At 44.2% G+C, this 14,325-nt stretch overlaps 1 long non-coding RNA gene and 2 gene segments (V, D, J or C); 2 read left to right on the top strand and 1 right to left on the bottom strand.

Moving 5' to 3' along the window:
• LOC309866777 (M1-specific T cell receptor alpha chain-like) overlaps positions 1 to 14,325 on the top strand; it is a 341,597-nt gene that overhangs the window by 206,844 nt on the left and 120,428 nt on the right.
• Positions 1 to 14,325, bottom strand: part of LOC309866788 — a 489,301-nt gene that overhangs the window by 391,205 nt on the left and 83,771 nt on the right. The gene's annotated exons all lie outside the window — the stretch shown is intronic.
• LOC309866776 (T cell receptor delta constant-like) overlaps positions 1 to 14,325 on the top strand; it is a 104,732-nt gene that overhangs the window by 53,306 nt on the left and 37,101 nt on the right.

Genomic DNA, 14,325 nt, shown 5'->3' with positions numbered 1-14,325 from the left:
AACTCAAGGATCGCTTGGATTCAAAGTCTTGCAAAGGTCCCTGTTGATGAGGGAACGGAAGGCTGGCTGAGGATAAAGCAAAAGCTGACACCCTGCAACCTTCCCCCACCCTCACTTCTGGATAGGACATACGTGACATTCTTTAGGAATCTCCCAACTATCTTAATGTTACTACCTTGCTAAGAAGGGAAAAACAACCTTGACAATGACAAGGCCTCTGGTATCCGGTATCTTGTAGGTCTTCTTCAGCATATGAAAGTTCTATTGAAACCTCCCTTTTTCCTTACCTCTCCCAACCCCATCGCACAGAACCTGCCACCGCTCACAACCCCGGGGCAGCAGCTCTTTCTGTCCATGGGTCCCGTCCCCGTGCTTTAATAAACCACCATGGTGGCTCAGTGGGTTAAGCCTCTGCCTTTGGCTCAGATCATGATCCCAGGGTCCTGGGATTGAGCCCTGCATTGGGCTCTCTGCTCGGCGGGGAGCCTGCTTTCCTTCCTCTCTCTCTGCCTGCCTCTCTGCCTACTTGTGATCTCTGTCTGTCAAATAAATAAGTAAAATCTTTTTTAAAAAAAATGCTAAGGGTTAGATTTGTCCCTTGATGTTTAAAAAAATAAACCACCATTTTGCACTAAAGATGTCTCAAGAATCCTCTCTTGGTTGTCAGCTCTGCCCACTCCCCCCACTCCACTGAACCTCACTTATATTCTAAAACTTCATCACTATCACCTTCAAACCTTTCATTCTTCCTTCTTTCTCCATGAGAGCAATAGACACAACTTCCTCTTTTGTCATGTGATCTAGCAATTGATTTGTCTGGGACTCCCAAGCAGCACCCCAGCCCTGAACATGAAATATTAATGACCTCAGCCTTACAGCCATTTCTAGCCATCTTACACTACCAGGGAAGCAGGAAGTGCCAGTGCCAATTTATATGTTGGGTCATCAGTGCCTTTGTCAACCCTCCCCTGTCTGGTAAGGCTGAAGGGAGCAGAAGTTCCTGTGATGATATGGCCTTTCTTTGGAGCCACAACCCAAAGATCTGGGCTCCTTCTTATTGGCTGCCATGTTGGGAATGCACTCCTCAGTGGTCTTCCTTTGCTCTCCTTGTATGGTATAGACAGCAATTCACTTTCAGGTCAGACATCCTGTGGGCAGAAGAAATCATTTCACTTCAAAAATAGAATTTTTGAGAATCAGTATGGGCTCAACAGGCACTTTAGAGAGATTACACAGGAGATAAAGACAGACCAATTAACAAGTGCAAGGCAGCATTCATACATCATAAAGCATAATATACAATGATGACTTCAGAACTTCTACAAATGAGAGGCTGAGGGGTATCTGTCTGGTTGGGAGAGGCCTCAGGACCTTGCCTTGAGGCTGTATTTTAATAGCACCTAAGATTGAGAAAAATGTTTAAGAACGAAGGACTGGTGGAGATTATGGGGGCAGCGGGGGCAGATAGGGAAGGTCCCTGAAGCACTCTTTTTGCCTCTCCTACAAATGGTTAATGTCTCAGGTATATTAATTTTTATTTTTACTTCTCTCTCTATATCTCTTTTTTTTTTTTTTCACCGTGGTAAGTAGTGAAAGAAGAGACAACTCCCAGGGCCCACGAAGCTATGGCTTAATTGGTGGTCTTGACACAGAAAGAATGACTGAGCACAGGGTACATGGGCTGCACAGAGCCTGAGAAAGGCAGAGTCCACTGTCTGGGCCCTGGCACATTTTTCACCTTCCATCTGGGCACCCCAGGTGGAAAATGCTTCATTTGTGCTCAAGTTCCAGCTTATTCCTGCCCTGCGCCCAAGCGCGGCTGTCCGCAGCAGGTGCCGGCTCTCCCCACCTGGGTGGGGCACGCCTTCTAGCCACCCTCTGTGCTAAGCTTCCGGCAGAGCATCACCTCTTCCCTGACCCTACTGTTTTCTACCTCTGGCTTTGATTTATTATTCATACAAACTCTGTCCTAGCCAAGCCCAGAGGAAGGTTGCTTTTGTCCATTAACAATAAGCTCTTAAAATTACTCCTAAGCTGTGGCAGATATAAATCACAGTCATAAACATAAGCACATTCTGGGGATTTTTCAGAACAACTTCTTGCATGATTTGGGATAGTTCTACAATAATTACCTAGCAAGACAGGCTTATTTGAGCCCTGCTAACTGTTCTTTTGATATTAACGCAGCTTTAAGCCCACAGCACTTCCTTCTGCCTTGGGGCTTGCTTTCTCTCTCTCTCTTTTTTTAAGTGTCCTAATTTCTTATTTTGAAAGTTTTTTCCCTACAAATACATCTATCCCTGGTGTATCAGGCGGAGTCCTAGCAGGAGACAGAGGGCGCTCTCGAAGGCATGATTAGGGGGAAAAAAAAAAATCTAACAAAAGGGACATTCAGAAGATGCTAACAGGTATTATGGATTTCATTGTATCCCTCAAAAAAAGATACATTGGGGTGTCCTGGAGGCTCAGTGAGTTAAGCAACTGCCATCGGCTCAAGTCATGATCTCAGGGTCCTGGGATGGAGTCCCGCTCAGGGAAGCCTGCTTCTTTCTCTCCCTCTGCCTGGCACTCCCTCTACTTGTGCTCTCTGTGTCAAAAAATAAATAAAATATTAAAAAAAAAAAAAAAAACGTGTTGAATTCCCAACCCCCAATACCCAGAAAGTGATCTTATTTGGAAATAGGATCATTGCAGTGGAGATAATTAATTAAGATTAATGGAGTAAGTTAAGGTCATACCAGAGTAAGATGAGCCTCCTAATCCAAAATGACTGATGTCTTTGTGAAAAGACAATCATGAAAAGACAGAGACACAGAGAGAACACCATGCAACCGCAAAGGCAGAGCCTGGAGTTGTGCATTTGTGAGCCAAGCCAAGGAACACCAGAGATGCCGGCAAACCTCCAGAAGCTAGGGAGAGTCAAGGAAGGGTGGCCCTACAAGTCTTAGAGGCAGCATGGCCCTGCTGACAACTTGATTTCAGAACTTGAGCCCTCAGAACTGTGAGACAATAAATTTCTCTTGGTTTAAGGCATCCCATTGGTGGTACTTTGTTTAGGCAGTCATAGAAAACTAACACAGCTGGGTTATGGGAAACCAAAAAAAAAGATGATAAATCACCCTTGGGTCTGGCAACAGAGAAGCCCACTACCACCCTAGGACCAAATCCTGGAGAGGAGGAGCCTTTCCTGAGACCTGCAGCTGCAAGGGAGTGACTGAGAGGAGCTGTGGCCTCCTGCAGAAAAAGGCAGGCGCTGCCAGTCCTGGCAGGAAGGGATCTGGGGTGATACCACTACACCTCTCTCTTTTCCTTCTTTCCAGTCTCCTGATGGTGCCTCCCATTGGCCAAACTAAATGGTATGCCAGAGAGCCAAGGAACTAGGCAAATGCTGTCTATTCAGGTCAGCCTCCTCAAGGATGAAGTAGAGTAGATCCAGAGGGACAGACACTATCTAGCAAGCCTGGACAACTTCTGTTTTTGAATCTCAGCTCTAAGGTCACTTCCTCAGGGAAGTCTTCCCTGATCTCCTGACCAGGTCCTGGCCCCTGTAACAAGCTCTTATAATCCCTATGCTTCTACAGAGTGCTTATCACAACTGCAGTAAAGGAATTTATTATGCAAATCATTAAGTGATGATTGGCTCCCATGTTAGAAAGAAAACTCCAGGAGAGAACCACATCCGCCATTTATCAGTGAATCCCAAGAGTCTGGTGCTTAGTAAAAATGACTGATTTCTAGGATGTGCCAAGAGCTAGGCAACCTGATATAAAAAGAATCAAGTATGGAAGTCCAGAGACTTCGTTGGCAACTTTCAAGGAACTGAAGAGAAAGAGAACCTACAGGTAGGTCGTGATGGTGTAATGTGTAATTCCAAAGAATGTGACCAGCTTAAGTAGTTGGTAATGGTCCTCTAGGAATGCTGGGTAAAGTGGGCCATTGGGTAATGAGATGATCCAGGATAGGAAGAGCAACCACCATGAGGTCAACTTAAGCTTTTGCTTCTATCAGAATTTCCTCAGGCCAGTCTGGTTCCAATCACACTGGAGAAAACAGAAACCTTAGGTGGGTGTCTCCTCTACTAGCATGAGAATGTATGTCACACACACACACACACACACCCCGCCCCCGCCAGGTGCTGGAGGCCACCTTTGCTCTGACCTCCTCACATACCAAGTGACCCTCTTCTCAGCTTCGGCTGCACCATTTAGTTTCCATTATTAATTTACCTGTTTTCTTCCAAAATTTCGTGGATTACTGGTCTTGAAATTCAAAAGTGTAACTCCCAAGAATTCACACATTCCTCTCCTTTGAAGTATATATATGCATGTAGGTGGTCATAAACTAGGATGGAGTGGTGGTTTTAAGTTTTTTACGATATTTTGCTTCATGTAATTCAGCTTAGGTGACCTAAGAACTCTTCAGAGTAGAAGATAGATGAGCCCAATAAAGATCGGGAAGCTCTGGCTCAAATGTGGAGACCGTGCTTCATTTGGATTGCTCTTTTACACTTGGGTGAATCACCCTTATCCAACTTCCCATGGAGGGAATTTGCAGTAAACACAGCGGCCATTGCAACACCCGCAGTCCTTGTGCACGTCCCATATTGATCTGCTTAGTTTTTGGTTCTTTTGATTATAGCTGTAAATATCAATAATTCTTCTTGGAATTAACTGTTAATGTCACCACAGAGCAGACAACATGTATATCTAACATGAAAATGAAGAAATAGCAACAAACTTAACTTCTAGGGCAAGAAGCAAAAACCTTGTCATCAATCAAATAAGCTGCCTTCACCTCCTCTCACCTATCTGGACCACATCATGGATCTTGAAGGTAGCCTTGTCATCCCATTAACAGGCAACAGGCTCTGCCAGCCTCCCGTGATTGGCAAAGTCCCTCCTGGGGAACAAAGCAGCTGCCCATGGGGGCCGGTTTTATCAGGCACAAATGCATCCCAGAGTTGACTCAGAAGAAGGACCAGGCAGAGGGCATGCTTCAGAGCTGTCCCTGGGGGAATCCTGTGGAGGGTATATTCCCTCATCCATCTCAGCCTTTTATGGCCAGGGGAGGCAGATACTGGGACCTCAACTAAGCAAGACTCAGCAACAATGAGGCATGGCGGCTGCCAGGTCCTCACACTCAGGGTCAGTGACCCTTCCACGGAGATCTCAGGCCCCAATCTCATGGATCCCCTCTCGTGTCTTTTCTCTCAAGAGTCAGGTCTGCTGTTACATTGGTGCCAGACCTAGTAGTGACTATGTGTGTCTGGCGGCAGAGGGAACTGCTATCCTCCAGGGCTCCATGGAAGGAGAAACCATCACTGACTACTGTATCAACTGGCACAGGAAGACTTGGAAGAACACAATGACTTTCAGATGTCATGAAGGACCATCTATTACCCTGGTTTTCAGGACAGGTTCTAAAATGAAATTGATGCTTCCAACAACCAGGCTCTACTTGAGATCCTTGAAGTCTCAGAGAAAGATAAAGGCTCTTCCTACTGCACCGGTGATCCCGCCATGCTGCAGGTCCACTTCTGAGTAGCTCAAAACCATGGTGGTCTACATAGAATGGCAGTTCCAACAAGACTGTGATTGTCTCTTGAAGAAATCATTTAAGAAATGGGGGCCAGATAAGGCTAGCATTCCTTGCCTTTCCTTCAGGCTCAGGTCATGATCTCAGGGTCCTGGGATCGAGTCCCGCATCGGGCTCTCTGCTCAGCAGGGAGCCTGCTTCCTCCTCTCTCTCTCTGCCTGCGTCTCTGCCTACTTGTGATCTCTCTCTGTCAAATAAATAAATAAAATCTTTAAAAAAAAAAAAACTGTTTTAAAAAAAAAAAAAAAGAGTCACACACTTCACCAGCTGAGCCACCCAGGCGCCCCTCCTATACTTTTAGTGGGGTGTTTTTTTGTTTTTGTCTTGGTTTTTGGTTTTTTGGTTTTGTTTTGGTTTTTTTTTTTTTTTTTTTTTGAGCTTCATAAAATATTTGACCACACACCTAAAGTGCTTAGAGCTTGGCACTTTCCAAAGTACGGTAATAGGTGATGTCCTGTTTCTCCCTAACCAGATTCACCAGAAATCTAGCTGTGCTATAGAAGGAGGCTGTGAAGTTGGGAAGACCTCTCCCTTCCTCCACCATTAGCAGTTTGCACCACTCATCATCTTGTCCAACTTGAAGGACAAGACTCCATCTCTAGCATTTACATTGTTTTCATGATTACTCAGTGGATATGTCGTTTGCTCTCCCTTGTACCTCTATCTCTTCGCTTCCTCTTGTCTGTGTGCTAGAGACAAAACATTGACAACTTTCTTCCACTGGCACTTCCTCCTCCTCCTTCAAACAGCTTAATTTAAACTCTACTTTAATCTTGAACAATGTACTTTTCCAGATTTAGGTGATGGACAGCCTATGCTGAGCCTAAACCTAAGGCCTTCCTTTCTGCGTCATCAAAGAAAACTACAACTCACCTTATGAAACACCTCATGGGAACTTCGGGTGATGATAGATATGATCGGCAAGTTGATTGAGGTGATGGTCTCGTGCATGTACAGGGATCTCAAAATTCATCAGACTGTGCACTGCAAATATGTGTGGTTTATTGCATGTCAAGTATAATTTGATAAAGTTATAAAAATACTTTTTAATTTAAAAAATACAATTTTTTAAAAGCTTCCTTGGACTACTTCAGTCAATGTCTAGGGAAAACTTTCTCCAACTAACGCTTCTAATCAAAGATACTGCCCTCCGCAGAATTATAAGGAGGCTGACAAGTGTTTACTAAACACACACAGTAAATTTCAGTCAGGGCCTCTCACTGTTCCATCGAGGGTCTTCACAATCCCCCCATCGTTCATAATTCTGCCTGAAATATATAGATATATATATAGATATATATATATAGAGAGAGAGAGAGAGAGGAAGGGAGGGAGAGAGACAGACAGGGAGACAGAGAGATAGAGACACAGAGACATATGATTAGATAGCTATAAACCCACATATATGAATATAAAATATATAAAACACTATATATAGTGATAAAGTGTAATCATTCTGTGTATTTTAGCCATTACTCCATGAGCTCTCACCATTTATCTCCCCAAACACCTACATTCCAACCCTTTAGGGAATCTCTCCTTTTCAATCTCCACTCCCACCCACTCATTCTGTCCTAGTGTCTTGATTTCAACACAGACCTGGGCCTGGCATCCACCTCTCCCTGTTGGGTTGCATCTTTAGCTGAATGGTCAGCAAGGCTCTGGGTATTGACTCTGCCCTTGGATAAAATCAAGTTCCTGGATCCTGATCTAGGTCAGGCATTCTGAGCCCCACATTCTGAGAAAGGAGCTTGCACCCAACCTTCCTAGCATGCATCTGTGTTACCACACAGGCCCTGTCACAACTCATCAAGCCCACTGCCTGCTACTCATTTCCAGTTATTTTTGTTTGAATTAACAGTAGGCAGGAAGGTGGAGTGCATCTCCAAGACTAAAAGGGTAAAATTCTTCTTACAGTTTGAAATCATGACTTTGCAAAAGAATGACATTTGGAAGCTAGTTTCACAGATGGTGTCAAAGTTTTGGAACCATGGTTTTATAAGGCCTGTAAGATGAATTCCTAGGAAGAGACCCAATGGGTCCTCCTGAAAGACACTAGGAAGACTGTCTTGGAGGAAGAGGAGAAAAACTATGTGGACTGATCCATAAACCTGCAGTTAGCTGTACTAAGTGCTAATATCTGTCGAATCTTACTGTACATCAGGTGTTACTGAGTACTTTACATGTGTTATGATTTAATCCTCTCAACAACTATGGTGCATTTTCTATTATTATCCCTATTGTTCAAATGAGGACAGAAAAGCTAAAACACTTGCCCAAAGTACCCCCTCTAGTCGGGGAGGGTGACAGGTTTCTGACTGTGGAGTCCTCTCGAGGACACAGTCTCTAATTCAGAGCAGGGCAGGTACCATAGAGGAGGCAGTCTCCAGGATGTGTCAGAAATAAGGAACAACAGAGGCTTGTGCCCTCACCACGAGACCTATTCAAACTGATGATCTGTGACCACTTGTCAAGAAACTGGGACAATGCAGCAGCGGTCCCACATGACTTCTCCAGTGTTTCTAATTCTGAGATTTTGTGATCCTGGCATACGCTTCACACTGTCTTCTAAAATCATCTGTAACTCTTCATCTTTGAAATGCAGATGATGTTTTCCAACTTCACTGTATTGTTGTAAAAAGTTAAGGATAGAAAGTAAAGTACACTACATGTAGTAGCTTCTCGGTAGTTACATTTCATAACAATAAATGATAAAATGGGATCATCAAGGAGAGAGCAAATGCAATTACTGAGGGCCAATGATAGGCAGCCACTTTGCAGGTGTGGATTCCCTTAATCCTTCCATCAGTCTGTGAGATCATTACTGTCAGTTGTGTTTTACAGATGGGAATACTGAGCCTCAGAGAGCCCAGGTGACTGACCTAAGGTCACAGAAGCAGAGCCAGGATCCAGGTCTGAGTTGAAGGCTGATGGTGCTGGCACTGGGGTAGGGGCTAGAAGATCTACTGATGAAATACATCACCTATTAACAATATCTGAGTTAAAGAATGGCTGGGAAAAGACGTGTGATGTCCAGTCATCTGGTGCTACAGACGTCTCTCCTTGTCCAGTCCTCAGAAGAGGGGATGAGGACAGGGGTATCTAACGCCTTCTACCTCCCATCTCTTGCTCCCTTGCTTTAAAACTCCAGTTGTAATTTCAGCTTCCAAGGTGGTCTCCAGTGATACCTCACCCTCCTGGCTGAAGGAGGACAGCTATTACCGCCTGCCACTTATACTCCTGAGCTCCACCCCTAGGACAGCAGCTTTCCTCCTAGGCCACAACACAGGAAATGGACCCATATATTTTTTCCTCCCCTCTGATGTTTGTCAAATGTAATGTCTTATTGGACTCCCTTAGAGTTTCTGGGGTGATAACATACTCCCTGTCTTCTCCTTTCCTTCTCGGGGCCTACCTGGAATGGCAGCTACCAGGGTCTGGGGCTAATGCGAAAAGAACTTTCTATGGATCTCTGGCAGATCCATGGGACGGCTAACTTTACCATCCATAGATATCTCCACTGCACAGCGATGTACCTGAGTTTGTCTCTTCCATTTTTTTTTTTTTTTTTTTACTTGTTATCCCTCATAGGAAGAGAGCAAAAAGGCTCAAGATCTGTCATTTCCAGTTCTCAGCATTCAAAATGAGCAAACTGACGCCATTAAGCCCTTCAGTGAATAAAGGCTTTAGGGAGGGCTTCAGCCTGCTGTAGGGGTCTCAGACAGGAAGTTCTTTAGGGAGGGTCTCAGACAGGAAGTGCTGTCTGATGACTCTTCCTCTTCCAGGCTAGCAAACTGAAGAGACTCCAGACTGGAGGCTTCTTTCCTACTCTTCCTTTCAATGTACTGCCCCCAAATATGAGTGGCAGTGAGAGGATTCGACATCTGTAATTGTTTTTGTCAGAGCACCTCATTCATTCCTCCTGCAAATACCACCTGTCCTCTCTGCTTACGTGTACTCGCAGCATTTGTCACCATTTAAGGGGTTGTGTATTTTTCTCACTTATTCATTTGTTTCATTCTCTGCTGGAATGTAAGATCCATGGTGGCAGGGATGTTTGTTGTCTGTTTTGTTCAGTGCCTTCACTCCGGCACTTAGATTTAAGTCTGGCACAGAACAGGTACTCCATAAACGCAGAGTGAGTGAGTGGGCACTATGTTCCTGGGCTGTGCTGGAGGCTAGGGGCATAATCATTCACAGACCTACTGCTAACTCTGCCTCCTGACATACTTTTTCCAAGCCTCGTGTGTCCACTAACAAAGTGCTATAAACTGTAATCAGATTTTCTGAGGGGTTGATAATAGTCATCTAGAACGCCAAATAACTTAGTTTTGGAGCGTGCACATTAAGGCTCCTCTGTTCCTTGAACATCCCCCATGAGAGGGATAAAAGAGAGAGCATGGCAGGCTTTCTCCTTTGACACCTTTTTTTCTTTTTTCCCTTTTAACCCTAAAGCCGCAGGCCTTGAGTCTTGAACGGGTAAACACTGAACACTTCTACTTGATTTCACAAAGGAATTTTGTAAACTTTCTTTCCAGTATGACCTGCAGGGAAAGTTTAGCATTTTGTAACTAAAAGCCACAGTAACCTATCTTCCAAAACAAAAGACCAGTTCCTAATTCCCTGTCCCCTCTACCTCCATCACAACTACTACCCGCCAGATGATTTTGTTATTCTTCAGGAATGCAGAATCCCCAGGGGTCTTATTTTTTTTAGCAATTCACACACAACATATGCATTGTGATTGATAACAGTATACAGTAATGGGTATCAACTCCTGAAGGAATTCTCTGGATGCTCAAGGACTTCCAAAACAGTAGTCAGCCTGGGGTGGGGGGAAGGGAGGGTGAAGAGCCTGTACCCCCAAGCATGCAGGACTCAATAGGAAAAAGATCTGATGAGAGGACAAAAGAAATCAAGCCAAAACACAATTGCTGGCAGTAATTTCAACAAGACAGCAGCTTCTCAAACTCTGTGTTTAAAGAAGAAATCTAATAGCCATACGTTTTTTATTTACCCGCATCCATGTGGGAGAATAGGGAAATTTAAGATATTTTTTTCTGGCTTAAAGGCAAAGCCTCATGAGTATTTATAACCTTCAGAGAAAGAAATGTCAGTATAAATATATTACTAGGGCAACAAATTATTAAGAAGGAAGACCGATACAAAATCCAGTTTGGGAGACTAAAGTTGCTTTCATAGAATGTGATGACATTCATCTGTTTCCTAAATAACAATTTATTGTACTTAAGTACCTACTATGTGCCACAGACTCATCTAGATATACCGAGACGGTCTTAAGTTTCTTAATCAGACGGTCTTAAGTTTCTTTTAGTGAAAATAAACACCAAAGAAGAGAAGAGATTTGTTAGGTGGTGGCAGTTGTCATGGAGAAGACTCAGAGGAAGAGAGAGAAGGTGTTTCCAAGGATATGGGGAGAGATAACTGCTTTAAATCAGGTGGTCAAGAAAGGCTGCAGTGAGAAGCTCACATTTCAACAAAAGCCCCAAGGAGAGCCAGGAGAGTAGTATTTGGAGTCTGAGTGTTTGCCAGACTTTTTGGCTAGAAGTGATAATTTATTTATTTTTTAAAATATTTTATTTACTCATTTAACAGAGAAAGAGATAGCAAGAGAGGGAATATAAGCAGGGGGAGTGGGAGAGGAAGAAGCAGGCTTCCCACAGAGCAAGGAGCCCAATGGGGGGGCTCAATCCCAGGACCCTGGGCTAAAGGCAGATGATTCATGACTGAGCCACTCAGGTACCCCAGAAATGATATTTTCATGTCCAGGTTTGTGACCCATAATAGTACCAGCTTTTCGGTAGCCTGGGGGAATAGGCAACAACAGCCTTTCCTTCTTACTTGTTAAGAGTTCTCTCACTAACAGTTCAGAGTTTCATTTTTCAAGACCAAGTGATAGAATTCCATTAAATAGCACAAAGTGGAGAGGAAGCAATCCTGAAAAGATCAAAACTTAGAAAACATAGAAAAGGAAAATGGCGGAACTGGATTATTGGCAAATGGAATATGGGACCTTTTTTTTCCTTCTGTTTGCCTTCTCTCCCTTATGTGACCACATCCTTTGGTTGGTGAGTGTCTCCTCCCAATCATAAAAAGAAAATACACAAATCCAATGATGCATTTCTCTTGATGGCACCCAAGAGGACCCTACACCAACATCCCCAGGAGAAGATCTGCAGCCTCATCTATACTTGCAGATCAATGTGCCTTCCAAAAAAACCATCCCAATAGACAGAGAAGCTAAATAAAACAAGTGTTCACCTCAATGAGGTTCTTGGTTTTTCCTCATCTCCAGGAAGCCAGCCACAGGTAAACCTGGGGGATTTGGAGTAACTGTAGAGAAAGGTGGAGTATCTTTACTATTTCCCTCAAAGCTTTTGGGATTCACCCTTGAGGGTTTCTGGGTCTGCTGGGGCCACAAGTCTCAGGATTGGCCCCAGAGTTGGTTTCCATCTTCACGCGCCACCTGACAGAAGTGAGCAACATTACTTAGAGGCAGTGAGAAGGAAAATCAACACCCACGGGGACAACACCAAGGAAACACAGTCCAAGTCTGCGCTATCAAAAAAAGTTCTGTCACATCGAAGGCTCCTCATGCATAAAGACTTGAAGTGTTTGCATACCGCATATTATAATCATGAGGGATGGATGGAGGATTAACTGTCTCAGTCATCTAATGAAAGACAGAAGGGTTTTTATTTGTTTTTTTTTTCATACACTGAGTTTATAAATAAGGACACAAAGAACCACAAAGGGGCCAGTGTAACTGGCACTATAAATTGAAATCAGAGCAATGGCACAGCAATTATATGCCTCCCTAGGAAGAATCAACTTGACAGTCTTTTGAGTTCACAGCCAGAAACCATTAAGTTCATGTGAAGGATATTCTTCCTCCTCAGTCCTTTAGCCCTGCCGCTACCCGCACCCTCCTCCCCTGGGCCCACAGAACACACACACACACATTAGAACAGTATGAAACTCTAACCACTTCCTGGTTCAACCTCTTTAGTTGAAGAAGTAGAAACTGAGGAATGGAGAAATTAAGTGACTTACAACCATCACATAGCCAGCTGAGTACAGGTGTCCCAACTCCTGGTCAAGTACTCCTTCCACCACACTCTGACCCCTGGTTACCATAGGAAAGCACCCCTGTATTTCCAGTCCACTCCCTGATGTGCTAATCTCCTCTCCTGTCAGCTAGAAAATCTTTCTCCTCCCAGCCAAGGTGAGCACTGTATAGCCCTTGCAGATGGAAGAGTAGGAAGTCTCTTCTGTGTTGTGGGAGAAAAGACCCCTCAAAGAATTCCAAAGGGCTTGACTTCAGTTCTACCTTTGCTTTCTACGTCTTTCTAAAGAAACTCCTTGAGGGACGCCTGGGTGGCTCAGTTGGTTAAGCAGCTGCCTTCGGCTCAGGTCATGATCCCAGCGTCCTGGGATCGAGTCCCACATCGGGCTCCTTGCTCCGCAGGGAGCCTGCTTCTCCCTCTGACTCTGCCTTCCACTCTGTCTGCCTGTGCTCGCTCTCGCTCGCTCTCTCTCTGACAAATAAATAAATAAAATCTTAAAAAAAAAAAAAAAAGAAAAGAAAGAAACTCCTTGAAATCTCCAACCCTGCCCTGGGTCCTTTTGCATTCCTGTGGGTGCCTAGCATCATACTGAGTGCACAGCAAGTTTGTGGCATAAAGAAGGAAGGCTTGGCTTCCTCTCACTCGTCTCAACCTAGGTAAACCTCACTCCTTAGGGCCCCAGCTCCTTACTCCCTGTCCTTTGTCCCCAGGCAATGCCTCTGATCCTCTCTGCTGAGGAATTGGTGAATCAATGGCCAGAGCCTGCCTTCAATTCAGACACAAATTCTCCCCTCTTTTATTTTTTTTTCCAAAATAAATGAGAGCCAACACTAGGATAATGTTGTTTAGAAAGAGAAAACCAATAGCAGGGTCATAGGGAAGCTCTATTTTTAATTTCTTGAGGAATCTCCTCAAAAGATACAGATGTAGTGAAAAGAAGGGCCATCTGTACCCCAGGGTCCAAAATGTGGAAAGAACCAAGATGCCCTTCAACGGACGAATGGATAAGGAAGATGTGGTCCATATACACTATGGAGTATTATGCCTCCATCAGAAAGGATGAATACCCAACTTTCGTAGCAACATGGATGGGACTGAAAGAGATTATGCTGAGTGAAATAAGTCAAGCAGAGAGAGTCAATTATCATATGGTTTCACTTATTTGTGGAGCATAACAAATAGCATGGAGGGCAAGGGGAGATGGAGAGGAGAAGGGAGTTGAGGGAAATTGGAAGGGGAGGTGAACCATGAGAGACTACGGACTCTAAAAAACAATCTAAGGGGTTTGAAGGGGCGGGGGGTGGGAGGTTGGGGGAACCAGGTGGTGGGTATTAGAGAGGGCACGGATTGCATGCAGCACTGGGTGTGGTGCAAAAACAATGAATACTGTTATGCTGAAAATAAATAAATAGATAGATAGATAGATAGATAGATAAAGAAAGAAAGAAGGAAGGAAGGAAGGAAGGAAGGAAGGAAGGAAGGAAGGAAAGAAAGAAAGAAAGAAAGAAAGAAAGAAAGAAAGAAAGAAAGAAAGAAAGAGAAAACCAATGAGGTGTTGGTGTTATGGGATTGTGAGAAGGACAGTGTTATACCCAGCACTGGTTAGTGCCTCCCTCAGGGGCACAGGACTGGCATGTTCCTG

The sequence above is a fragment of the Mustela nivalis genome (genome assembly GCF_964662115.1).
Source record: "Mustela nivalis genome assembly, chromosome: 6".
NCBI lineage: Eukaryota > Metazoa > Chordata > Mammalia > Carnivora > Mustelidae > Mustela > Mustela nivalis.
The sequence above is the reverse complement of the archived record's forward strand: the minus strand, read 5'-3'. Positions and strand labels throughout refer to the sequence as shown.